This window comes from Plectropomus leopardus, chromosome 6 (assembly GCF_026936395.1).
Source record: "Plectropomus leopardus strain MGB_pleo_1.0 chromosome 6, ASM2693639v1, whole genome shotgun sequence".
NCBI lineage: Eukaryota > Metazoa > Chordata > Actinopteri > Perciformes > Serranidae > Plectropomus > Plectropomus leopardus.
This window is the reverse complement of record NC_142181.1, coordinates 3,092,949-3,120,735: the sequence shown is the minus strand read 5'-3', so window position 1 is coordinate 3,120,735 and position 27,787 is coordinate 3,092,949. Positions and strand designations below refer to the sequence as shown.

The window sequence follows — 27,787 nt, the reverse complement described above, 5'->3', positions numbered from 1 at the left end:
TGATAAAAAGTGATACAAGTGAATTTAGGAAAGCCTTGATAATGTAAATAATCCACAATTGCTTAGAAATTCCTCTTACTACGCAGATCCCTTATAATATGCTATGATATGGTTCTTATCATTCAGCATATGGACCGCAGATGATAGGAAATCAAGTGAGAAGAATGGCCCTGGTCCAACAGTGAAACATTCATATTCAAGCATGTTTCTGATGTGAGGAACTTGTAAATGTTGACATGATTTGATCCATCTGGCTTCCCGTAATACAGACAGTTAAAAGCATTTGTTTTCTGTGACAGTTTGCTGCCCTACACGTACCTCGATTTGGAAACAATTGACCTCACGAATGACACATAAGGAGATATATATATATATATATATATATAGTACAGATTTTTTTTCTGTAACGTACTTTTAAAAACATAATTATTAGAATTGTAAATGTAGTTTTCTGGATATTTTTTCCTTTTTGTGGATTACTATCCATTGATTTTCCCCTCTTTTTTAAAAAACAAATTTTTAAGTAAAATTATTTTGCAATTTTTGGGACATTTCCTGCCAAGCTGGCCTTTGCATCGTTCCCCGTTTTTTCAAAAGAAATCAAACCAATTTGCTCAGTTTTCAAAGGGTCAAACAGCTTATGAAAGACGTGTGAATGCAGCACAAGACAAATGGTGTCAATCCAAGTTTCAAAACGTTACCTGCACAATTGTTTCTCACCAGCGGCATTACATCAATGTGTTGTGCTGTATTTGTGACATGCACTGAAATCAGTGTACAGTTCTCCACTGCTGCAATGCATTAGCACTGCATTCTCTAAAATGCATTGCTAATGCACTGCAGCGGTGGAACATGCACACTGATTTCAAAGGAAGCCTCTCCTCCTGATAGCCGGTGGCTGCAGCAGAGCTCGGGGGGCTGCTGTGATGGAGGTGCATAGCTGTGTGGAAAGTGAATCAGTAAAACAATATGCGAGTCGCTGCTCTGAAACTTTCATCATGAACTCTAATACTTTACTGTGTTTGTCAGTGCAGTCTTTGTTTGGACAAGAAGAGCCGAGCCCTGAGAACAGCAGGCTACTGAGGGCCTGCCGCAGAGCGTGATACCTTTGGCTACGGATAGCATATGGCACCGGGAACTAGATACAACACAAACAAACACAAGACACAGGGATGGGCAGTCACAGACGATGGGATTACATAGGCTGTATAGCGTGTGTGTGCATACTCTCAGTGCTGCACGACTGTAGGAGTATGTGTGTGTACTGTACAGTATGCGAGTGCAGCTGAGCATGTGCAGCTTTAAGTTTTCAGCACCAAATGTCAGAATTTGGCAATGTTAAAAAGGACTGAATTCAATGTCAAGTGGTGTAAACACTGGACACTCAGAGTACATATTCCTTCAAGGAAGGAATTCCTTGCCAGTATCATTTTGGGAGGAGAGGACTCAAAAGGACCCTTTCAGGCCTCTCTCCTCTCTGCACTTAAAGAGGCCCTATTATGCTAATTTTGGGGATTTTATTTGTATTTTAGGGGGTGTACTAGAATAGGGTTACATGCTTTAATGTTCAAAAAACACATCATGTGTCTCATACTGCCCTTTCTGCAGCACCTCTGTCTGAAACAGTCTGTCTGAGCTTATGTCCCGCCTCCCGAGAAGCCCAGTGTGTTCTGATTGGTCAGCTGGAAGCCCAGTGTGTTCTGATAGGTCAGCTGGCTCATTCTGTTGTATAGAGTGGTGAAGTAGTTAGTCTAAAACGCAGAAGTCTGTTAGCATTTATTACTTCCAGTTCCCTTGTCTTAAAGTCTCTGGGTTTTTTTGAATGGGTTTTTGGTAACATGCCTTAAACTGCCTGAAACTCAAACAACCTGTTTCAGCCAGTTTAGCTTAGACTTTGGCCTTTATTACTTACGAGGCCTTTTACAAGCACAAAAACACTACACAAAACAATAAAGAAAACAGAAAAACACAACAACCATATTAGGGCCACTTTAAAGTTTTGTAGATACAAAGTCATATTTTGCACTTGTTTCCACTTTGCACTCAAGTCCAAAATCAAGATTGACAAGTTCCAAATCCTTCACTTTGAGTTTTGAGTCCTAAACAAGTGATAATGTGCTCATCACCAAATGCAATGCCACTTTAAACAGAGTAATAATATATCAAAAATGGCAAATACTTCAAAATCCAAACCTGTTAAGTAGATATAAACGGCTCATTCTAAGGTCATGAAAAGACAACGATTATTATTTTCAGGTGGTTATACGCTAAAGAAATCATAATTATAGATATTATATTCCATTTCTGCCAATAGATGTCACTTAATCCAACCTGTTCCTATTACAAAGTCGTCAAACACTTTGGTATCAGATGCCAAAGCCAAAAGTCATTTTTCGTGGCAGTATGTTATGCCCTACGGCAGCATCAGTTGGTAACATCGGCCGGACAGCACCTGGTGCGGCAGTATGATACGTGGAACCCGTCATGGCTGTTTAAAACGCTGCTGGACAACATCGGGTTGAAATGCTGCCTGTAATAACATAATATTAGCAGCTGGAGGGTCCCTGTAGGGTAGGCAGCAGTGGGTCTAACAAACCCGGACTTTCATCCTCAAGCCCAGTATTCACCTCTTGTCTAAATGTGTAACCAAACCATGATGTTATTTCCTAAACCTAACCATGTACTTTTGTTGCCTAATTCTCACCATCCGTGCCTCTGTTGCCTAATCTTAACCACGTGCTTTTTGTTGACGTCCAGGCGTTGGTTGCGACATCCCCGAAAGTCAAGAGCAGAAGCAGAAGGATACGGAGAGCGTAATATATGGCCAGGGAAGTCCACTGACAAAGCAGCGATATGTGACAACTTGGGATGAGAATGTGTTGCTAAATTCGACACTTCGGACACTGGAACCTCTGAATGTTTTTCTGTGCAATGAACCCTTGAAAACAAAATATTTTCTCATACAGTTGCTGCCTTTTTTTTACTAATGATTCAATCATGAGAGTTTCATCTCACTCCAAGTGCGAGAAGTGCTCCAACACTTTGTCACCTAACAGCGTCTATGCAGAAAACAGATTGTGGAACTCTGGACACCTGAACCAAATCTGAAAAATGACAACAGCACTGCTGCCTGAAATGGATCCAGCTAATGTGGTGCCAGGAGCCAAATCAAGTCCATGTAAAGTATGTGGACTCATTACTGATGTTTTTCTTTGTTGTTCAAGACACAAGTATATTTTACACTAAACTTTTGATCTGTCAGCTCACAACAATCCTTTCTTCGTGCATCTTACAGAATCCAATTGAAAATGCTGCCTTCACGACAACAGTGGAGGAGCTGTTTTAAGGAGCTGTCAGGAGAAGGATTAGCATTAGCTGCAGCAGAAGTCTGGTGGATCATAGCCAGAGGAGAGAAAGGCGAGTGGGGTCTGACAAAAAGCAGGAGGCCTAAAGTCAGCCCGGCCCGGGGCGAAAGCTGCACTCCACAGGGACGCAAACACTGAACTCGAGCTCGAGTCTCCTCTGATAAACAATGAGTGAGAAAACACACACATGTGGGCAGCACACATGAGCATACATGAAAATACATGCAGCACACAATGTATTTGTGGAGGAGACGTTAAAGCCACAGGCCTGTTGTACAAAAGGATCCTTTGTTCTGTTACTGCAACACACACACACACACACACACACAGAAAGTATACACACACACACACACCACAAAAACATGAGAGCTGCATGCATACCAGGCAGAGCAAAGACAGTCTGCAGGTTCAAGGCTGTCGGGACTGTTGAAGTCTGAAAGTTGCATCTATCTCACACATCTGTGTTGTCTCACAAGAGTGCAGCAACACTGCATATCATCCTGTACATGCATCTAGTGTTTCATGTCAGTGTGTGTGTGTGTGTGCGCACTAGATAGAGAGAGTACGAGTGCATGCTGTACGTGTGTCGGGTCACCTTACAGCAGGTTCTGTCAGGAGATGAGGATGAACTGTTAGGACAGAAATGTTTCTCTGTGTCAGTATATCAGTCTGGCAGCCTCACTCCTCCCCTTACATTTCTCACACTTACATGATGATGTCACCGTGCAAACATGGAGATATCACAGGAAGTCATGTGTAACTGTGGTGCAATACCATTGCGTGTATGTGTATATACTATATACAAAAATCAAAATGTTACCTTTTTTTCAAAATCTGTCATTAAAATGTAAATTATGCAGTGTATAATTTATCTATTATTCCCTTGAAACCTGAGTAAATTGTCTTGATTTCCGTCAAAAACATGGGAGGAAGGTGATGTGCAACTCCAGAGGAAATGTCCCAATTGTCCCTGAAATGTGCACTGACCAGGAGACTGACTGACTGGGTGATCTATGATAATCCAACACGTTCTCATCCCAAGTTGTCACATGTTGCCGCTTTACATGTCTACATATTACACTCTACGCTGTTGGCGTTCGGGATGGCATTACCATGATGTCAACAAATACACATGGTGGGATTACCGCTGCACTTGGTTATGTCTTGGTATGAAAAAAGCACATGGCAACCAATGCCGGGACATTAACAAACGCACACGCTGGCACAGATTTAAGGAGCAAGGGCACATAGGTATAGAAAAAAACCCTCACATTCAGACAAGAAGCGAACACTGGACTCCCACATGAAAGTCCAGGTTTAGTCGGATCCATCCATCGCCCCTTCCGCCATGAAGAGACCCTTGCGCTACTTATATGACATTGTTACACCGAAAGCACTGCAAAAGCTGCAGTATTTGACAACTTCGGTATGAGAATGTGCTGGATGATCACACAGAGCTGTGGAAAAGATTTTAGATCCATTCTTCAGTTTGTGTTACAATTTTACCACATCTGAATTTTGACGGTGGTCAATGGCTTTACGTTTTCAGCTAAAACTCAAAACACAAGGAAGCTATCATCCTTCACATATCTGCCTCCACCCAGGTAAGTCAAGGTCTTTTTCATTAGAGTACTCATTTAAAGATCTAATATCGTTTATTACGGAGGTCCTCTGACTGTCATTTGAGAAGGTGCTTCATTCTCTTTTAAAGAGGTGCTAAATCTAAAATATCATCCCTCTTGCTTAATGGAGAGCTTTAACATTTAAAGCTACTTTTACAGTCTATTTTATCCCAAACAGGAACAAAATATTTTGGCTTAAAAGTTGTCAGATTTTTAAAAATGCTGCATATAAGACAAAAGACAGTACATTTTGTCTATGTGCAGCTTCAAACCACTGGGCCGCTATTCAAACACGCTGTATATATTCAAGCGATATCAGCGCTTCAGAAAGAGACACAAATCAAATCATTGGAGCTTTTTATTCCCTGTTGGCAGATCAAAATAGCACAAGCACGGCTGTGAGCTATTACTAATAATATAGATGGGATAATACATCTGGGAATGTGAGTTGCTGACAATCAAAGAAAGACCATTTACAACGAGAGTGTGAGGTAACGCCTCTCTGTCTGACTGTCTGTCTGACTCTGTCTGGTCCTCTTATTTTTCTACTGCCTGCCCCACCCCATCCACACACAATCTCTTTTTCTTTCCTAAATAACAACCAGAGGAAACAACCTAATATGAATGCATGTTTAAGGATGTGCCCACATTTATATATATAAAAACATAGTCTAACATGGCTGTGCATATCCACAGAAATCTAGACTCTGGGCAGCTGTTCTCAGTCTGTAATTACCTTATTTGACACTCAGTAAATGGCATTTGCTTGCATGCATTCGCACCCGCCCACACAAACACACAAGCAACATACCCATATGCATCCAACCAAAGGTGCGCACACACATTTACACTCTCACACACATTAACTCCAGCCTCAGCAGCCAGCTCCGGCATCTGAGACGTAAGGAAGATGGTGAAGGTCAGACAGACAGAGACTGCCCATTAAAATTAAACAGCTCCATCTAATTATCATTGGATGATTATCGTATCATTGCAGATTAAAACTGGTATTTATTCTGTTTAAATTGTGCTGGCAAAAATAACATGTTTATATCAGAGTTTCAGGCCAGTTTTCTGATAACCAAAATTGAAGGACAATTTTATTTTGCCCAAATGTTTATTGTAACATAAAACAGGACTTTTGAAAAGAAAAAGTTAGAATATCCATGTCAAATCTTGAAGAAAACAACCCTTTTTAAAGTGAAACACATGGACGACAATGAACATTTTATATTATCATTTTTTACCGACAGAAGTGGGAAATATCTGGCATTTCGGGACGGTTTTGTGTTTCTCAAACTGCATGTGAGATTCCACTGTTTGGATTCCCATCATGATGAGTTAAAAAAAATTAATTTATTAAATAATTTAACCAAAAAAAAGATGTTACCAATTACTGTGAGACTTTACGATGCAACGCCATAAAAATAACTCATAAAATCTTACTTCCCATGTCTGAGCATTTTTAAGACAGAAGATTTGAATCCATAATTCCTCTGTGAAATCGTGGACTTTCACCTCCCAGAAATCCCTCGTACGTTGCCGACCCACGCATAAGGAGCTCGCCTTTCCGTGATCACTCGCATAACACGCCTACGTTGCCTTTGATTGGAAAAATTAACGGCTGGTGCGGTGGCTGCAATAGAAATAAAGCTGCTTATGTTTTGAACGTCCATCGCTCAGTGTAAACGCAGTCATGTCGTAATTCACATTTTGAAAATGTTGCTTAAGCTTTGTGCAAACGTCTGATAGCTAAAACAACAAATCGACAACAAATGTTTTCTGTGATTCCCTCTCATACGTTTACTGCACTAAACCTATACGATCAATGTTTCAGCTCCTGACAAATACTCTGCGTCTCCTCTGCTCGACTCATCAGCACAGAATCCACTTTTCTCCACAGTTCTGCATGAAAAGTTTGCTTCTTAACTTCTCGAGTTATTAGATTTGACTAGCTCATTTTTCATCTTGACAGCTTCATTAAAGCACCCTGAAAAAAGCTCAAAATATTTGTGTGTGTGTGTGTGTGTGTGTGTCGGTTTGTGTGTGATCATGAATACAGTCTCCTTGCCCGTTTCCCTCCAGTCTGCTCATCCCCGTCGCTTTTTTCAAAAGCAGTTTTTTTCTCGTCTTTCTTCCCATCTTTCTCTTTCAATATCTCCCTCCTTCTCAGCCATTGTCCCTCTCTCCTCTGTCATCCATCTCGCCGTGCTTCATTACCCTTCACTCTTCCCATCATTTTCTACCCCCTCCCTTTCTTCACCCTCCATCTTATCACTCTTTCTTCTACTCCTCCTCCATGATACTGTCTGTCTTTTTTTTCACCAGAGACAAAAAGAAAAAAACAACAACACTCGTCTGCTGGCTGCCAGTTTGTCTCCAGCCTCGCCGAACCTTTCCCCGCTTTGGTATTGGCTGGCTGGAGCGTCTGCTGTATTGGTATTGGCTGGTTGCAGCAGGTGAGGCATAGCTGTGCCACTTAATCAATGCCCTGCAGTGGGGGAAGCAGGAGCCAGACACAGTGCAGCAGCAGCAGCAGCAGCCGTCAGCATTGGCAGCTCTCCATGAAGCTGAGCATGGGGATGGCATGACCTTCAGACGGCCGGGACCAGCAGGAGATAGACACACACACACACACACACAAATACACGCTGTGCATATTTTCCTTGCAAATCACGTTCTTTCCCAAAATGTCTGCAGGCCACGCCCAGAGCTCCACCTTTCCTCTGCAGAGGCGAATGCTCAACTTCGCACAATGGGACTGTGAGCGTGGCGTGGTGCACTTTGTGAAGGTCAAGAAGAGGCTCAGATAACACATGCATGCACACACACACACACACACACACACACACACACACACACAACAAGCACAAACTGTAGAGGCTGCCAGATGCATGAAACACAACTGCTATACACCCCGTTAAAAGTAACAAACTCGAGAATTTACAACAGCCTTTCTTTGATTTAACGTGTGTACATTAAAATAATAATAAAAAATACGTGTTGAGTTTAGTTATTATTAGGCATGTAAATCACTGGTTTAATCATGATATGATATTGTGGACAACGATACGATATTTGACGACTTCACAAAGTCTGCCACGATACAACTTAGACACCTGGGATCGATTCGAGCCGATATTATCTGTTCTTTCTTTACTTTTGGCCAAAAAAAGAGAAAACGAATATATAAATAATTGGAAATAATCAAAACTGGTTCATTCTGTCAAAAAACACTTTCTGTATATATATATATGTATATGTTTTCATTTTAACCCAGACCATGATCAAAAACTTCAGGGCTATCTGAAGACAAACTTCTCCCAACACATACAACATGCTAACAATGTTAGCATAAGCCGATGGCATTTTACATTGTATACATTAGCTTAGCGGTCAGCAGACTTTTCCTTAATTCATAACTTCACCAATCTACATGTTTTATTTATGCTTTCTTTTACTCACTGCTGGTTTAAGTCACTGCATCTCCTGACAGAACAGCACGGATGAGTTTCAGTCTTCATGCTCATTTTTTCAGTCTATCATTGACAGAGTAGCTAATGTCGCTGCAAGAAGTTAGCAAAGTGAGATACCCGGCACGTACGTCATGTTTCCTGAGTACAGCTTTTGTTTACATTTGACATGCGCTCTGCCTGTTAACCCCGAGTTTCTCCGAAAACAAACTGTTGATTCCCAAGTAAATAACGTTCTCCTCATCGTCTGTCTCTCAGCTGCGTTGCTCATTTAATCGATGTATCAATGCAGGATCGTTACATCTGTAGTGATGATGATGATGGTTGGAAACAGCTCTAAAGAAATGTACCGGAAACACAAAAGACTGCAGGTAACAGCCACCACTGTGTCATATAATAATCATTTTTTTACATTAACAATGCATAAAAAAATCTGTTTTTGTCAAATAACATAAATTGCCTCCACACCTGTTTTGATTAACGATGGCTCGGTATTGGGGTCAAGTAGGAGAGACGTCGGGTGGAGATAAAAGGAACAGGTGCGTGCCAGTGGTCTTAAAACAACAGGCAGTTATTGTATTTTGGCTCATTTGGCCTGCTTACCAAAACAGTTGGAGCCAAGCAGTGGCTGTGACAAACAGCTCGTGGACGATATTAAGGAACTCCTTGGCACCAAATTGCTGTAATTTGCATCAAATTCTGAACGGCTTTTTGAAAAGCTCCGTAAAATCATGACACATGTTTTCATATTAAGTGTGACTTACAGCTGCAGAGGTAAGACGTTATCTTCGGTTTCATAATAATTCAGAGATAGTTGTCTGTACACCTTTAGGTGCAGGAACTGCTAGTAACTAATTGGCAAATTAATGCTGCTAATATGTGCCAAGATGTAAACAAATTTAGGCTAAAAAAAAAAAAACAGGGCCCAGGCTGTTGCCATGGTATACTTCCTGTTTACATTGCCTTTAAGGCCCCAAACTATGGGAACAAAAATTTAGAGCAGCATTATGCTCCAAATCAAAGCAGGACAATGAATAATGATAGGACTTTTAAAATTAATTAAAAATGAATAAAAGCTGGTTTCATGTTGTCTTATTTCATGACCCCTAGTTCAGATGAAAAATGTTTTTTTGGTTTTTTTTTATTGATGCTTCAGGTAGGGGTGAGACAAGTAAATACAATCCAAGGCCAGTTTGATTAACCCTTAGGGATTTTCATTCTTCTTTTTTTTAAAATCATTTTAGCTGTGTTCATGCATTTGGCATAAATTTTGGCAAGATTGTGCTTTTTTGTTTAATCTTGTGATTTCCAGGTCAGCCCCACAAAAAGTCAGAAATACACAGTGGAAACAAAATTGTTACATTGAAACTGAAAATTGAAAGTGCTTTTTTTTTTTTTTTACTGTTTTTTTGCCTAATGACATATTTTTCTTTTTAACCATATTTGGCATAATACAAAAATACATGCTATTTCCACTAGCTGCACTGTCACATTTAATGTTGCTGCAAATCATTAACATATCCCAGGTTTGTGATAATCAAAAGAAAAATCTACTTTGCATGTAGTATACTAAAAAAAATTTTGGAGTTGTTTTGTTTTTATCTGAAAACATAGCGGCATCATGACAAAAACCTGGCACTTAAAGACTTAAAATTCTGAAAATTAATGAATATTTGATATTTATGATTAGGACTGATGTTGGTTAAAAAACTCAATGAAAGTAGAAAATAATATGAAAGTATAATATTTTTTAAAGCTTGATTTTGAAAAGCAGATACGAGTGTGAGAAATATTAAAGCGGAACCTAAGGGTTAATAGATGCATGTGTTTGTCTAACCACACGATGAAATGCTACGCAGCAGAATAACTCTCAATTACAAAATAATGTACCAGGAATTTGCACTTGCACATATTCAGCAAGTCAACGCAGTGCGTCCCTGGGGGACGTCAAATTGTACTGCAGTTAGTTGATCCCAAAGTCATTTTGAATCTTTACAAAAGGTTCATAAAATATATATATATATATATATATGTGTGTGTGTGTGTGTGTGTGTGTGTGTGTGTGTGTGTATATAGTTCCACTTCCATAAAAAGGCTCAGTTATTCCTAAAACAGCTGGGCATTGTAGTTTTTAGCAAACATTACTCATACAAGTAAGTAGTTCATTTGTTGGGAACTATTTTCAACTATGGATTACCACAAGTCCTGTGCTTGAGTGAGTATTTACAGCAGCAGGATGGTGTGTGTGTGTGTGTGTGTGTGTGTGTGTGTGTGTGTGTGTGTGTGTGTGTGTACGTGTGTGTGTGTGTATGACAGACTCAAATAAACTACAGTGGATGTATTCATGGTAATGAAGGTGGAATAGGTCATGTCATGAGCCCACTTAGTTCCAGGTGATCAAGCCCCGACCCCTGACCCAAGTCAGGCTGGGTCCAAATTATTTTCAGTCTAATTGGATCAGGAAAGGTCCTGTTGTATCGCTGCAGGTCTCACACCTGTGAGAAATGTCAGTACCAAGCAGACCGGCTATCAGCTCTCATGACGTGGTGGGTTATAACCATGCAGGAGAAAACTGTGTGTTTGGACACGAGGTGAGGAGTGTGAACTTTGGTAAAATATTCCGACTTTTCTCAACGGATTTTCATTAATTGGTTTGGCACAGGGGCGGCGGTATATCGAACATACTTGAGGTATCGCAGCTTGTTCCACGTGCGATATATAAAATGACTATACTCTGAACATCGGTTGTAAATTGTCGTATTGATTTTAGAAGCCAGAGAATGCCTCTCTGTCTCTCTCACACACACAAAGCAGGGCTTTTGCAGAGCTCCAGACCGTAACTATTTAGTTACATTGTGTGACCACGGAGCACCACTGCGATTTGCAAATAATATTAATATGTATGAACTGGAGAGCTGTTTGTTTGCAGTTTGTTTTAGTTTATAGAGAATAAATCATCACGTTTAACGGCGACACTGTAACCTAATTAGTTGTAGCGACAGCAGTGTGAGCAGGTGAGGTTTGTGTTTGTATCTGCAGAGCTCCGAATGCCACTATTTAGTCACATTTTGTGACCACGGAGCACCAGTACGAGTACCAGTACACTAACAGTGAATGAGTCCTTGCAGTTAGAGGCGCCGCGGTATCTGTTTCAAACGCTAACATCCAACGGTTGGCCAGAAGCTTCAAGTCCACAACAAAAACATCAACACTTTCAGACTGAGACAAGCCTTCAAAATAAGACCATGGGTCTCGCTTTGATATATTTAATTGTAACAATGCTTTGAAAATGTCATTATAAAAGTACTTTATTTAACTTCCTTATAACCACATTTTAATAAATATTATTTTAACAGTAGCATATTCAACTTTATTATGTGACAGTAGCTACTTTATTTAACTTTATTGTAACTGCAGTTTATTCATTTTTTTTATTTTAGTAGTTAACATTAGTTTAAAGGACATTTAAAAATAATTCGATATATACCGTGTATCACGATATAGCTTTAAAATATTGCCATAATAACTCACCTGTTTAAATTTTATTTAGACTTAAAGTTAATAATGTAATTTAATTAATTAATAGGTGTATACTGTAAATGTACTAATGTATAGAAAATTAAAAAATAATTAAAATAATAAAAAATACTGTAATAATATAATTAAATAACAGTGCCCCCCAATAACACTGTAATTTTGTTTTCACATAATAAAAAAAAAACTTATCCTAAACTATCGATTATAGCAATTAAGATTAAAATTAGGTTAAAATATATTGCTTGTCATTGGCTGCAAAGACGCAGACACCTCAGCTTTTTTTTTTTTTTATCCTATACCTACGCAGGTTTTTACCGTGGCTGCCAACATCTATTCATCATCTAAATGTTTGCTGGGTTAATGCCATTTCACAGCAGAAACTGGCACGCAATCCCATATCCATTCATTCTGTTTCATTCAGGAAAGATAAAAATACACCCAATGCTGTACACAAACTCCTTTTCACTCCTTCTCCCTCTCCACCCGGCTCATCCTGTCCCAAACACTCCTCCCACGTCTTGTCCTACTCCCTAACCCCTGACCTCTCCTTGCTCTCCCGCCCTGCTTCTCCTCTCCCCTCTCGTGAGCCCCGTGCAGAGCCGGCAGGCCCCCCACGTCGCGGGCCTATTAACAGGCTTTGGTTTGCTGTAATGATGCCTCTCCTTATGTCTGTGCAGCTGCTGCGGTGCTGAATAGGGAGGATAAATGTGGGATCCTCAACATCCGCATCATTGTTTCACTGCCACTCTCCGTTGTCAGGTGTGGTAGACAGAGGAGAGAAATGCTCCTGTTGGATCTTTCTGGCAACATCATTTCAAAATTAGCTTGAAATGATATGTCAGGGTCATATTTGTAATTGTTTTTTAAAGAAGATATCAGTTTCGCCCTTGGTATTTAGTTTTTAACAGTCTTTGATGCTGATTTCAAGCATTTCTTGCAGAAAAATTATCTTTAAATCTGATTTAATCAATTTTTTACACATATTTCCACCATGACAAGAACACATTTGATGAGGAATACTTAAGACTTTCTTGAAATAAAACCGGCCGAAACATAAAAAATAAAAGCAAGAAAGGAACATTACAAAATCATTGAACTGGACTTCAGACAGACATTATTGTAACTGGCTATTAATTAAATAAGTGCAGTGTTTTTTTTTGTTTTTATCCTGTCTGCGTGTGTTCCTAAATGCAACCCAGGCCAATCTCATAGTTGTTTTCATCCTTTAGCAGCGATCAGAGCTGATCAGATCAGTGGATTAGAGGAGAAGCAGACTGCAGAGTCAGTGAAAACAAACTTTTAGACTCAGCACAATGAACGGTTAAACTTCACTTTCACTGCATGTGGTGTTCTGCTGCTCCGTCTGTGACAACAGTATGCTCAGAGCTCCAATACAACTAGTTAGCGTTAGAAAATCTATTTGTGGCAATAGATGTTTTAACCCTTTCAGATGCCTTCACAAGTATCTAAACCTTTAAACTTTGAGCAAATCGGTGAAATTTCTTTCAAAAATATGGGGGGAAAAAGGTAATGAGCAACTTGGAAAGAAATGTTTGACAAATTGCAAGACATTAGCAACTTTAGAAACATATTTTTAAAAAAGCTAAGAAAAAATGTCAAGGAAAAAGAAAAGAAAAAAGGGAAAAATATATTTATAATATTCATAATTACATATTGAATATAATATTATGGAATTATTATAATTATTTAAGCACTTTTTCAAAGTCTCATTTGCCTTGTTTTTACTGTTTTTTTTCTTATTTTTTATTTGTTTTGTTCTGTTTTTTAACTAATCTTTAGTAATTTTCTTGTATTTTTTTTACTTATTTCATGCTAATTTGAGGACATTTCTTCTTTAGTTGCTTCTCCCCGTGTTTTTGAAAAAAATCTAATTTGCTCAGGTTTCAAAAGGGTTAACTGTGGCAGACCACCACAAATAAATAAATGTGAGGGAAACCCTGGAGCGTTTTTGGACGAATAATCCCATTATACTTTTGACTCATTTATATACTGAATTATAGCCAATGATCCAACAGTTGACACTGCGATTGTTATGCAAACTGTATCACAGGAGAAAAAAAAGAAAGACACGAGGCTGGTTTTGGACTAATGCTGGATCTCTTCCCACTCGGAGGAGCCTGCAAAATTCCTCCACAACAACAAAGACCCTGCATGTGTTTTTGCACATTTGTATCCGTGTGTACATTATGTGTCCACATTGTATGGGACAGCAGACAGCTGCTGCAGGGCCCATCAGTCAGCTGCTGTATTTATAGGGTGATGACCAGCGAACACTAACAGCTGCATCAGTCGGGAACAGAGACAGAAAGTGAGAGGACGCAGGAACCTGACATGCTGAACAGACGTCTCTTCGGTCTTTGCCGCTGCTCAAAATGACTGTCGGACCTGTGCGAACTCTGCGTCTGCACAAGATTTAAAACGGCCTCTTGACGGTAGATGAAAGGCAGAGAAAGCAAGGGGAGACTTAAGGGACATGACCACTGCAGCACGGAGGAGGATAAAGTGTCGGCCGCAAATAAAACATTTTAAAAAGGGAAAATGTCACTGCTCAGAGTGATATACGGCAGAGCCCGCTGATCCTGAAAGGGGCTTTTATTGTGAAATAGATCCCCCTGCCGCGTATGCTTCCTGAGTTTGAGCAATAACAAAGAATGGATTACAACCACAATGTGTGAAAAATGTAAAAAACACAATAAAATGAGTGCACAAATCTAAGCGCTGAATTAAAGTTAAAGACATAGTTCAGTTTTTTTGAAGTGGGGTTGTATGGGGTACTTACCCATAGACAGTGAATTACATTGAGTAGATGTCGGACAGCACGCCCCCAGTTTGGAGAAGCTGGCTGAAGTCCGACACTGAAGCAAAGCAATGTACTGCTGCATCTACTGCACCTAAAAGAATCCCTATCAGTTTAAATGTTTGCTATATTTAGAGTATTTTCACATCTTTACCTTGCTGTCAGACGGTGATTTCCAGTGTGAAAATGAAGCTGTTACATTGCTTTCTTTGAAGCCAAACTCCATTGTGAAAAATAGTGATTTAGCATTGCTGAACACAGGAGCTACTCGTCTACTGCTGCCTCAATAAGTTAGTTTGTTTGTGTTATTGTGTGACATTGGTGTTGCAAAGAATGAGTTCGGACTCACCAAAATCACACAATAACACAAACTAACTAACTGATCAAAGCAGCAGGACACCAGCGTGACCTCCTGTGTTCAGAGAGCTAAAATTACTGTTTTTGTCAATGGAGTCTGGTGGCTTTGACAAGAGCGTAGACGGGCAATTAATGCCGTTAACAACTTTCTTGTTGTCTGACAAAAAGGTAGAGAAGTAGAAATACTTTCAATAAAGCAGAAATTCAAACTGATACTGATTTTAGGTGAGACTCTTTTTAGGTGGCTAAAATACATTTTGTTTTTGGACCCCATTCACAGCAACACATTGCTAAGCTCCTGTGTCAGACTCCAGCCTGCTTCTCCAAACAGGGTGAGCAAAAAAAAATCCCTTCAGTATGTATAAGCAAGCCTGAGCAAGCAAGAGTCTAAAATCAAGTTGCTCATTTTGTCCAACAAGAAGTTACATATATTCCATTTACTTTTAAATTAATTTAGATTAATTCATTATACTTCAAATGTGCTATAAGGTTTTTAAGGTGTGCTTATTCTTTGTATCACTATCTTAACTGCAGTATTTGATGCAATATTTCAACCAATCCTCTGTGCCATTATTCAAATGTTAATTGATATTCTTCCAGCTCTTGAATATAGACTATATTTAACATGTGATGCATATTCTTGTTGTTATTCTTACTCATGCATATTTCTGTTTTTCATTGTGGCATTGTACAAATATTTATATTTATTTTATTTTGAACTTACATACTAATTTTATACGTTGCATTGTAGCATAAAGCACAGTTTTATATTTTACAACTCAGCACATTATCCATATTATAATTTAAATATTCACATATTAGTGCTAATTGTCTATTACTCAGCATATTATACAGACTTTTTAAAAATATTTACATACTGTGCTATTTTTATATACTTTGTATTTATTTCTACATGCGATAATTCTCTCTGCTGGCATCAGAGCGACTGTAACAAACCACAATTCCCCCTCGGGATCAATAAAGTATTTCTGATTGTGAAGTAAAAGAAAGAAAGGCAGCACATCCTCACAGCTGAGACTCTACGACTAAAAATTGTTTTTTCTTTTTTACCGTGAATCAACTTCTTGATAAATCCCCTGATAGTGTCGGCTCCAATCACTTATTAATCACACATACAGTATTTCCGTTTGCATCAGTTTCTGGCGCGAGAGTCACAGTAAATAAGAGAGTCAATGTAAATAATGTTAAAAAAAAAACTGTTGTATTGCACACACAGAATGCATTCTGGGCAATGTGTGTGCTTAAAGCCCATTGTGTGTGCATATCAGGATCTCCTCTGAGACTAAAGTGACATCTGCACTGCCTCTTTTCTCTCATGTTGTGTCACTATCGTACAGCGATAAGAAACGCAGACCACTACCAGCCTGTCCTCCCAAAACCTCAGACTCCCTCCTACACGCTCGCTTTCATCTGCTCAACTATATAAAGTGTATGACACATCGGTACTTACAGATCAGCGGCAGGTGTTTGTCTGTTGGTTCCAGTCTGGCTGCTCCTGAGGAGAGGACGAGATAAAACATGTTAATATCTACATAATTAGAGACATTTTGACTGAGCCAACTGGGAGGAAATATTCGGGTGGTTTGTCCTTATATGGACAAAGTTAAATGTTGAATTTTGACCTTTAAATCGTGGCACTGTTCCATGTAGGTGTGCTTTTGTGCACCATCTCAGAGCTTTGAAACACCTGAATTGAATGCAGCCATTATTATTTATTTTATTAATTACACAATGTTTAACACTTAGGGACTGTTTGCTGAGTTTAACACACTTTTTATTCTTTATATTTTGGCTGTGTTTATGCATATGGCATCAATTGTGGCAAGACTGTGCATTTTTGTTTAATCTTTCCAGCTAAAGTCTAAAATACATCCTGCAAACAAAATTGTTAAATTCATAATGTTAAATGCAAAAAAATGCTCCATTGAAACCCATTCAAACTGATATTTTTGATCCCACAGCCATCAAAGCAGAAAAACATGACTTGTATTATTTCTGGGTGTCATTCTGGGCTTTTGACTTGGAATTTGTCATTTTGACTATTTTCTACCTGGTGAGGTCATTTTGACCATATTTGGCATATGGAGGAAATACATGCTATTTCAGCAAGGTGACCTGTCACAATCGAAGCTGCTGCTAATCTCTGACATATCCCAGACTGTGAAAATCAAAAACAAAAATACTTTGCACGTAGTATATTGATTTTTTTTCCATCTAAAAACATAGTGGCATCACTTCTCCACGACTGATTAATCAATAGTTTATTAATTGTTATCACCCCAACTCTGGCTGCATTACAAACTGATACCGCCGTTATAGGTGATTTTTGGCGTTGCTATCTCGATTACTGACACAGCAGCGGTATTTGGCGACTTTGGAACGAGATCGGGCTGCATGTCCTGTGTTCAGCGAGTGACTGTTTTTCTCGGTGTCGTCTGGTGGCTTTGACAAGAGCATGAACGTGGAACTGAAGCTGCGAACCGTTTTCACGTCGGAGAGGGCTGTCTGACGGAGACGTGAAATATAAACTCCGAATCACCGATATGCAGATGACACACAGCTATATGTCCCCCTCCAGTCCAGCAAGTCTTCAGATCACCTCCGCACCTGCATCTGTGAATTTATCAATGTCAAAACTGAGATTTTAGCCACAGATCCAACTAACTCAAGCAGCCCAACTGTTGGTATAATATTAGATGAAGAGCTTTGTTTTGTTGTCCAAATATAAAATGTTCACTCGTGCTTCTACAAGCGTAAAAAGATCTCTCAAAATTAGATGTTTCTCGTATTCCCCAGACTTAAACAAGGTTATACATGCTTTTATTTTTTCCCGCCTTGACCACAGTAATGCACTTCACTGACTCCAACTGGTCCAGAACGCAGCCGCCCAAATTTTAACAACTGAAAAATATGAACACATTACTCCTGTTTTAGCAAATTTACACCTGCTGCCTGTGACTTACCGCGCTGATTTTAAACTTTAATGATCACTTTTAAATCTCTGCATGGCCATTCTCCAAATTACATGAAAGAGTTATTGACCCCTCTGTACCCGGCGCTCCCTCAGATCGATGGATGCAGCTCTGCTCGTTGTTTCTCGGCTTGTGACGAAAAAGCCCTCAAACTGCACGTGGAACTCTTTACCCGCTGAAATCTGACTCGCTTCACCATTAGCATCTTTTAAATCACTTCTCCAGACTCTTTCATAGAAAAGCATTTATGAGTATTTAATAGGTTGCTGTTGCTGTTTTATTAACCCTCCGCGGCCTCTGTACGTGATCACTGTGTTGTTTGCATTTATTTTATTGTTGTTTTATTTCTCTGAACAGCACTTTGTAACCTTGTTAAGAAAAGTGCTGCATAAATGAAGTTTATTATTATTGATTATTATTACACGTACACTATTATGGATTTTTTTTTTTTTTTTTAGGTGGCTAAAATACGTTTTGCAGCTGTCCCCGTCTGCAGCAACGTCGACTGTTTGTAATACAGAGACTGAGGAGAGCTGCCTCACATAACCCCACTTCAAAAGATCCAAACCATCGCTTTAAGCTTCTTATCGAAGGAAAAGCAACACATTCTCCGCTGCCACCCAGAAATTAAAGAAAAGTGCGCCAACCTTTCGGAGAAAATAACTCTTTGTGTGCGTTCATGTTTGAGGTCGGTTCAATCACCGAATTATCTGAATGTATGGAAAAAAAGGAAGGTAAATTAGTGCCGTTCTACACTTTGACACATATCAAGGTGCCCTTCAGCGGGGTGCTGAACCCTGGTGGCTCCTGCAGAGCTGCTGCAGACTGTGGTTTTGTCGTGTGTGTGTGTGTGTGTGTGTGTGTGTGACGCAGGACAATGCTGCAAAGGAGCGGGGCATTAAGTCCGACTTCACATAAATAAAGGTTGTAAATATTGTCACCCATCTTTTTTTAACGTTGCAGGCCTGCCTCCTTTCAGACGGAGTTACAGGTTGATAAATCAGCAGTCACGGCGCTGATGCTAATTGATTTCTAATCACAGGCTGCTCCTGAGCGGAGGACGCAGCCTCTCAAACGGGCGCCGTGCCGTGTTTACAGTGTGTACGAGAGTCTTAATGAGGCTGATTACAACCGTGTTGCCGCCGACGACTGCAGCACAAAGACAAAGGGAGAGAAAACGACTGCTCGGGATTTTCAGTCGAATCCAATGTATCCTATTAAAATATGATACATCCCGTCTCGCACACTCCGTCTACTCTGCTTAATTGCCATACGGTCAAAAGTTGGCTTTGAAGCGCTTTAAGGTTGGCAGAAACAAAGAGAGAGAGGGAGAGAGGGAGAGAGAGAGGGGGGTTCATCCTGAGTTTGAGCTCAGCTGTGATGTAACTGTGGACGATGGCTGTGCCGCAGTCAATTTAGGAGGCGATATCCTCAAACGGCCCCGGCTCCCTCCCCTCGTTCCCCTCCTTTTCTGTCTCACCCTCCCTCCCTCCATCTCTTTTTTTCTCTTCCCCTCACGCTGGTGCCATTTATCTCCTCCACACCCTATCTTTCTTGCTTTTTTTTTTTTTTTTGCTACAAAAATCTGTTCTACCCTCATGCAGGCTCTAATATTATCTTCTTCCCTTTCTCCCCCCCGTCAGCCCGTCCATGCATCACTGCCTCTGCTCTCCTGCCCCAGCATCCCTCCTTCTCCTCTCCGGCTGCAGCGCTAACCTACACACACACACACACACTTAAGAGAATAATATCTCCCGCTAAACTCCCATCAATAGGACTCTGGCGGCATGAAATGCGTTAGCACGTCGCAAACTGTCCACCCCCACAGTAAAGCTGCGTGTTGGATAACCTTCCTGCTTTTAATAACAGTATATCCCCAAGACGTATTTAGCTCTACTATATGTTTATGGCCCCTCCACACATCTCAACCTCTCCCTGCACCACTCTCATCATCGCCCTCCCTTCCTCGTTTGCTTTCCTTCCTCCCTCTGCCGCGTCCTCGCCTGTCGATTCAGGTTTTTGCTGCACGTCGCTATTGCAGAAAATGTTCTAAAAGCTGACCGCTTAACTGATTCTTTAGGATGCCAACTTAAAATAAAGTGCATTTCGGATGTCGTGCAACATTTTTTTTATGTGTGTCTCAATGTGTACATGTGTGTGCACATCCCTCTCTCCTCTCCTCTCTCTCTGACTGATGGAGGGTGGGGTAATCTGCACCGGTTGCCATGACACCAGACAGCCCTCGCTTGGCGAAGGCACGTAGCTTCCTCTCTGCTCTATTTCCCCGCAGCCCTCCGCACAGGAGTGTGTGTGCATCTCTGTGTGTGTGTGTCCATGAATCTGGGAGAGTCATATATGATGCACATGATGCACAGAGCTAAGAGGAAGAAAATATTTGCTGTCTGTATACGTTGAGACAAAAGGGAAAAGAAGCAAACAACACAAATCTGAAGGCAAATAAAAGGTTTTCAGTGCAAACGCTTTAGCTACATGTCTGAAAAAGTGTTAAAATCTAACAGTACCACGATTAGAAAAGTCACATTTCATAGCCTTTTAAGGATAAAGACATTCTGGTGAATTATAGTGTCAAACTTCGTCCTTTCCTCACTTTGCTCCCTGAAACCCAGTCAAGGACTCGTGGACTTCCCGCGGCAGACGCTCACCGCAGATGCCTACCACAAATCTTATTTTACGAACCGGGTTGCTTCCCCTCTCGGCCATTTTTCATTTTTATTCGACCTCACTGTTGAGACAACTTGTTCTGAAACCCAAACTGTCGAGGGCAGCTGGGACGTTTGGGCTCCTGGCGTTTTTTTTCAGACAACACACAGCGTCCCGAATCACCTCATAAGGAGTTACGCACATTTCTAAAGGTTTTTTCTTATTTGTTACATTCGAGGAAATAAATGACTGCAGGTAAAAAAAACCCACATCTATCGAGTTCGGTATAATACGCCCGTGCACTTATCTGTCCTTAAAGTTTCATTTAATACAAGAGATTTAATTCCTCTGGCAAATAGCTGTTCCCCGACCTGATGCAATTACTTTTCTTAGTCTCAAAAGGCAATCACGGTGTTTTGAACCACTCTCCTCACAGCTCTTGGAATCCTAATAAAAGTGTCCATGCCAGCTCCTATCCATCTATCTATCTCCAGACTCCAGCCTAGATGAATAATTTAGCAGGCTATATTTCCAGCCATCTGCTTCCCCCTCTCTCTCTCTCTCCCTCACTCTCTCTGTCGCTTGCTCTCCCTCCATCATTCTTCTTTTCCATCTCAGTAAAGTCTTCGGATTCTGCTCTTTCTTAAAGTCAATGAGGAGGTTCCACGTGCAAAACCAATCGGAAAACATGCAAAAATAGACTTTCTTTAATGCATTTAGATCTGTGTATATAAAATCTGAATATTTCATAATTCTGCTGTTTTATCAGAAAAAGTACGCCACATTCACTGCTGCAGAACTGATGCCATTTGCTGCACGACAGCAGGACGCAGCTCTAATGATCTCTGCGGTTAACAGGAGCCAGAGGAAGCCTCGCGAGCACACGTATACATCCCGGATCAAATCATTAAGCGTGATCAACATCTGCAACACTGCCTGTCAGAGCCCAGCAGAGGTCAGCCAAGTTCCTCTTTCCTGTCAGCATAATGAGCAAGCAACCACATGTTCCTGCACCAGCATCCTTTTTCATTACCCGCGTGCAACAATTACGCCACCTGAGTAATTGACGATGCCTTTCGTGCTCACGGCTACGGCGCGGGGATCACAAGCTAAAGGGAAAGTGAATGCATAATTGCAGACCGGTTGATTGCGCGGCGTCTGGTGGTTTGTGTAAGCAAATTAAGGCGAACGCGAGGATGGTCTCAATTGGCTGAGGAGAAGGCAGGAAGGACGAGGAGACAGGGGACAGGGGACAGTTTCAGTGAAGGTTAATGTTAATGGAGACGAGATCACCAGAGAGAATAACGTCAGGATGATGATGCAGATTTGTGTGACCTTTCTTTTTTGGAGCACTGAAACTGAAACGGGACGAGTTTGAACCGCGAATGACCCGACATAATATACTCAAGTGTGAGTGCAGAAAATGAAATCTCTGTTAAGAGCTTTCGTCAAAAAATGACGTTTATAACCCTTCAAGTTTTGTAATCAGCACTCATTTTCTATGAGTCAAATCAAAGCGAGGTTGTTTGCTTATATACACTTAACTCATTAATCATGTGACCTACAGTTCACCATGGTTACCGTGTAACAAAATAAACATATCGTCATCCTTTGAACAAGAAAGGAAAAAAAAGAAAAATATTATTGACAAAATATCATAGAAACTCTTCATGGATACAAAAATGCATCAGAGAAATACACTGTGAAGACAATTAAATACAAAATATGTAATATTTAAACTTTCTATTAAAGAATAAGATACACGCTGTAAAAAAAACTATGTTTTTTTTCTTTAAAAAGTTGACTAATTTTTAAAGACAAGTTTGATGATATTTTGAAATGATTCAACTTGTCTTCTCAAATTCAGTCACTTTAAATGTTTAAGGGAGCACAGACACTACCTTTTTTAAGTTGAAACAAAGGTTTTTTTTTCAGTGCAGTCGTTCATCATCTATGAGCAGGAAGGTTTCTACTTTCAACAAAAAACGGTGAATATTTTCTCCACCTAACTTTTTAAAATATGCTGTTCTCAGAATTATTTGTCTTCATATTTGTGCACAACTAATGTCACTCTGTCCTGACCCAACCAGCCAATAAAGCACCGACACAAAATAAAGTTAATGTCGGCTTAAATAAAGTGCAGCAGTCAAAAGTAATACATAAAAGTACATGTATTTGCTGACAGTTCTGTACTTTTACTGAGGTAAACCTTTGAATGCTGCACTTTAGTTTATAAAAGGGGTCGACAGATCATCCGCCTGGTTGATTATTGGGCTATTTTGCATTTTGCCGATTATCTGTATTGATATTTTATTTTAATGATCGCCAATACAATTAATTAATTAAAAAGTGCAAAAAAAGTGTCAGCATGGGAGGAACTTTCACTCACTAAATTCTCAGAGAGCTATTTTTAATTATTCATTTTTTCATTAAAATTTTCACTTGACTCTTTTTTATAGTTGCAGGGAACTTTATGTTTATGACGTTGAATATTTCAGTTTTCATTAAACATTTACTAAAGGCATTTCAATAAAATGCATTAACTACTAATAATTGGTATCAGTATCTGCCCTGAAAAACCTATATTGTTTAACCCCCTAGTTTATAATAGGGTATTTTTATGTGCTGTGGGTACATTTTTAAAGGATTAAATCTGAAAACTTGTTCCAGCATCGCTCGCTCTGACGCTCACGCTGGTCTGCGTCTCTCTGTGTGTGCAGATTTGGAAAAAGTCCAATTAATATAAAGATGTAAAACTGTCCGTGCAAATGTAAAATGCATGAATTTGCACTAATGCCTTTGAGTGTGAGCGGATTTAGTTTGCATGCTAAAAATGGCCAGCCATGACCTCAAAGAACCCCCCCCCCATCACACACACACACACACACACACACACACACACTCTCCTCCGATCTATCTATATTCATGCTATCTGTGCTTATCTGCTGGCTGCCTGCTGACCCTGCTGCTCAGGTTAGCCGGTGGACGGACAGAGACTCAGACTGATGGACTGACTGTAAAACTGCGCCGGCTGATTTGCCGGCTGGGATGGCGGCGCTGTTAGCCCCTGCAGCACAAGCAGCATCTACTAACATACAAACAGCCTCCGACTCCCCCCAGACGTTCTCATTCAGCACGACCTGCGATGACCGTCTGCATGTATTTATAATCCGCTCTATCCTGCAGCAATTAAACCCCCTGAACCTCTGCACGCCGAAAACGCCACAGTCAGGGGAAAAAAGCTGCGAGAGGCACATGTCCTCCCTGGCCATCTTGTCACCTCGCTAATCACACCGGATGCACTTGTAACCCCTTGTTTTCTGTTCCCTCAGACACCTCGCGGCGCAGAGACACTAAAGCCTCTGGCTCTTGGTATCCTGTTTCTAGGAACCGCAGTCCACCGTGGGCTGAGGTGAGAGGGGGAGGGAGGGCGCACATGCACAGCAGAGGTGGGCTGTGCATGTGCGAGGCTCTGCACACAATGGCGTCTGAGCAAGGTGTGCAGATTTGACATGAGTGCATTTATCATGTTTGCTAGAGAACGCTTTACTGGCGTTGCAAGTTTTTCCGCCCGAGTCGCATCAGTTTGGATTCTGAGCTGCCAATCAAGGCAGCGAGTTGATCCAGACATAAAGGAGGCGATGGGGGAGAAAAAAAAGAGCGAAAATCCACCACTACGCTGTGGAGTGATGTGAGGTGAACGACACAAGTGGAAATGGGTAGAGAAAGAAATGGTGAGGAGAAAAAGGAGGTTGGGTGGCGGTGGTGGTGAGGGACAAGGACAGGGGAGAAAAAAGGGGGTAAGAAAAGAGGCGAGACAATTAGAAGGAGCGAGGCAAGGAAAAATAGAGAGCGGAGTGAAGGGGTTCTGGAGGGGAGGCGAGGGGGAGGCGGGGAGGGGGCTGCTGCTGCTGATGCTGGAGCACAGCGCGGCCAGGCTGAACCGAGTGAACTGCAGTGGAGGTTAGGGAGTCCAACATTCCTCTGGAACACTGTGTTTACACTGCGTAGCAGAGAGGATGGTGGGGGGGGGCGGGAGGCAGGGGCCAAGGGGTGAGGGCGGGGGTGCGAGGGGACGACGCACAGGGAAGGAAATCATCTCCCGGAGACACTCCTTTCAGAGAGAGTGTGTGCATATGAGCGAGAGTGTGTGTGTGTGTGTCGCTTATCCTGTAGCTGCGTGGTGCGCTTCTAAAGCACCGGAGTAACCTGATTCCAAACCCCTCCCTGCACCCCCCACCCCCACCCCCCCGACTCCTTCCTGCATCCGACGCTATTTAAATCAACCTTAAACTTCATCAACCTACAGCAGCGGAGGGCCGTGCGGCACGACCGTCATCGAAAATCAGACGATTAAAGCTGAAATGTGAAAGTGCTGTTTCACTCCAGCCTCCGTTAATATTGTTAATAATTACTAGATTATAAAAAGTATTGAGTGGCTACTAAATAAATTACATAACAATGTATAATACATATTAATGTAAATGTATGTAAATGTATAGAATTCATAAAATTGTTCTATGTTGTGACATATATTTTTGTTTTCTTTGAGGGGAAACACCAGAAACTGAGACTGATTTTTCTTAAAATAACCTGAGAATTAATGCAAAGTTTCAATCTAATAATAATCTACAATACTTTTACAAAATCAAATTCAGATTTAATTATGCACAACAAGCAAAAGTTTAGTGTAAATTATTAATGAATATCATTATTAAGTATTGTGTTTTAATCATATTTAATCAATTTCTTACCAAATAACACACAGATCTTCACTGTAGAAAACAACCTTTTAAAGTTTTTGCTTTTGCTTTAAATGTTTGGAAACTTTATTCAGATTTCTGTAATTTGTTTTAGTTTTTTTCATAATGATAATTTATATTTAGAAGTTTTAAATATTTGACCTGAATCATTTTGTATTTACAAATGAAATAAAGAGAAAAAGATGTAGGAAAAAAAAAACATTTCCTCATTTTAGAAATCAGGGATGTTTTGTTTTATAACATTTAGCAAAAAAAGTATTTATCATAAAAAAATTACAAAAATAATGTAAAAAGAAAAAGCACACATTATTGTACTTGCAACAGAAGCAAATCGTATCTACATTTCTGCTTTTTCTTCTTGAGAAACATCAATAAGTAATCTGCAACAGCAGCTGAATTATAAAAACAGAAAAATAAAAATAAAAAAAAGCATTTGAAAAAATTTAAAGCTCCTGAATTTTGACATCAACCACATCGACAAAAGTTTTGTCTGCTGAAACACCAGCAGAGCGGCGGGCAGTCACAGCGGAGGCTGAGGGCTGCAATCAGCCTCGCTGTGCTCGCTTTGATTCGTCCCATTAAGACGTTTCCTTTCCCCATCTGCTGGTTCAGAAGAGAAACTACAGTATGAAGCATGCAGACTGTCACGGACACACAATCACTGAAAAACACTCCTCAGCCATTTATAACGAACATTTTTGAATGAACAGGGGTGATTTGGTATCTGTACCAATAACTGTTTTATTCTAAAATTGCAGATTATGGCTCATAATCTGAAAATGTGCAGTTTTGTCAAAGGTTTTAATCTGTAATAAATAAATTAAATCTTCCTCTTATGTCAGATTAAATCTACTATACATATAAAATTAATAAACTTCTAAACACAGAGAAGCTTTTTCCATTTCTGTGCCACGATACACCATTTATTTTCCGTCCCACTTTGATACAAATATTACCATCTGAATCCGACTGAGCCGCCGACTATTAACACTCAGTAAATATTTAGTGTTTACTGTGCCATTGAGGAAATTATCACCGCTGGCATCAGTCACAATGACATTTCAGCAAATCAAAGCAGCGCAGGAGACAATTGGCTGTCTGGGCTCCGGACTGAATAATCAATTTGTCCCCAGACTGCTGCATAGCAACACGCAGAGGAGACAAAATATGCAGAAGCAACAACAGCAGAGCAAAGTTAAGGGACGGGGGGAATCTTATTAAAATCGGAAACATTTGGCCTCTAATCCACGTGTTGCTCACACAGCAGGGGTTTCTTTCTGAATATCGTCAATGTATGGCAACAACTTCAGCTCCGATATTCAGCTCATCATTCAAACAGCTGCAGTTTGACATCAGCCGTCAACTCCGGTTTGTAGCCGACAGTCAAATCAAAGAAAGGCTGAGTCACGGTTTGAACTTTTGTCTCTCAGCTGACAGCAAAACTGACGGAAATCTGACCGAGATTTCCCCAAAACTTTTCAAACACAACGACTGTTGCACAAATGCGCGCTGACAGCAGGAAGTCGTGTTGCCGTAACCTTGTCAAAGTAAAGGCTCTTCTATAGATATATATTTAGGAGACCACAGGGCTCGAATCTGCTGCGGATTAAGATTTTCTTTTAAAAAAGCAAAAAAGTATTACAATCAAACACACACGACACCTGCAGTTTTTTTAAAGGCTGATTCTGGAAAATGGTTAGAATAGATAGAAATTAATTACAGTAAAAGCAATTTAGCATAATGCACCAAAAAGTACAGGACAAACCATCATTTTTAGTAGTAAACTAGAACATGAATTGAAAGAATAAAATGTCATTTTTTGGGATTTGTTTCAAATATGCTGAAAATTTTGCAGAGATTGGTTGGTGGTATTCCAATTAAAATAAATTAATTAATTAAAAAAGAAGAAGAAAATATATTACAAGTTAAGGTCATGCATTCAAAACCCTACTTCAGTAAAAGTATAAAAGTATTAGTGACAAAATTTACTTTAAGTATCAAAAATATAAAGGTACTGGACATGCAGGTAAACCGATAGATTATGATATATTCCATTATTTATTTAGCATTTTATTTGGTGAAAATGTTAAAGCATTGATGAACTGTTGCAGCTGGTTGAGGTGGAGCTAGTTTTAACTAGTTTATATCCAGCTGGTTTAGTCCTGTGTTTCCCAACCTAGGAGTCGGGCCCCTGTGAA

At 40.2% G+C, this 27,787-nt stretch overlaps 1 long non-coding RNA gene across 2 annotated transcripts in view; it reads right to left on the bottom strand.

Annotated features, from left to right (window-relative positions):
- The window catches only part of LOC121943221 (uncharacterized), a 137,498-nt gene that overhangs the window by 66,142 nt on the left and 43,569 nt on the right, over window positions 1-27,787 (bottom strand). For both annotated transcript variants that reach the window (XR_015776751.1, XR_015776750.1), the window contains one exon: window positions 16,644-16,688. This is a non-coding gene — a long non-coding RNA (uncharacterized LOC121943221). The remainder of the gene's footprint in view (window positions 1-16,643; window positions 16,689-27,787) is intronic.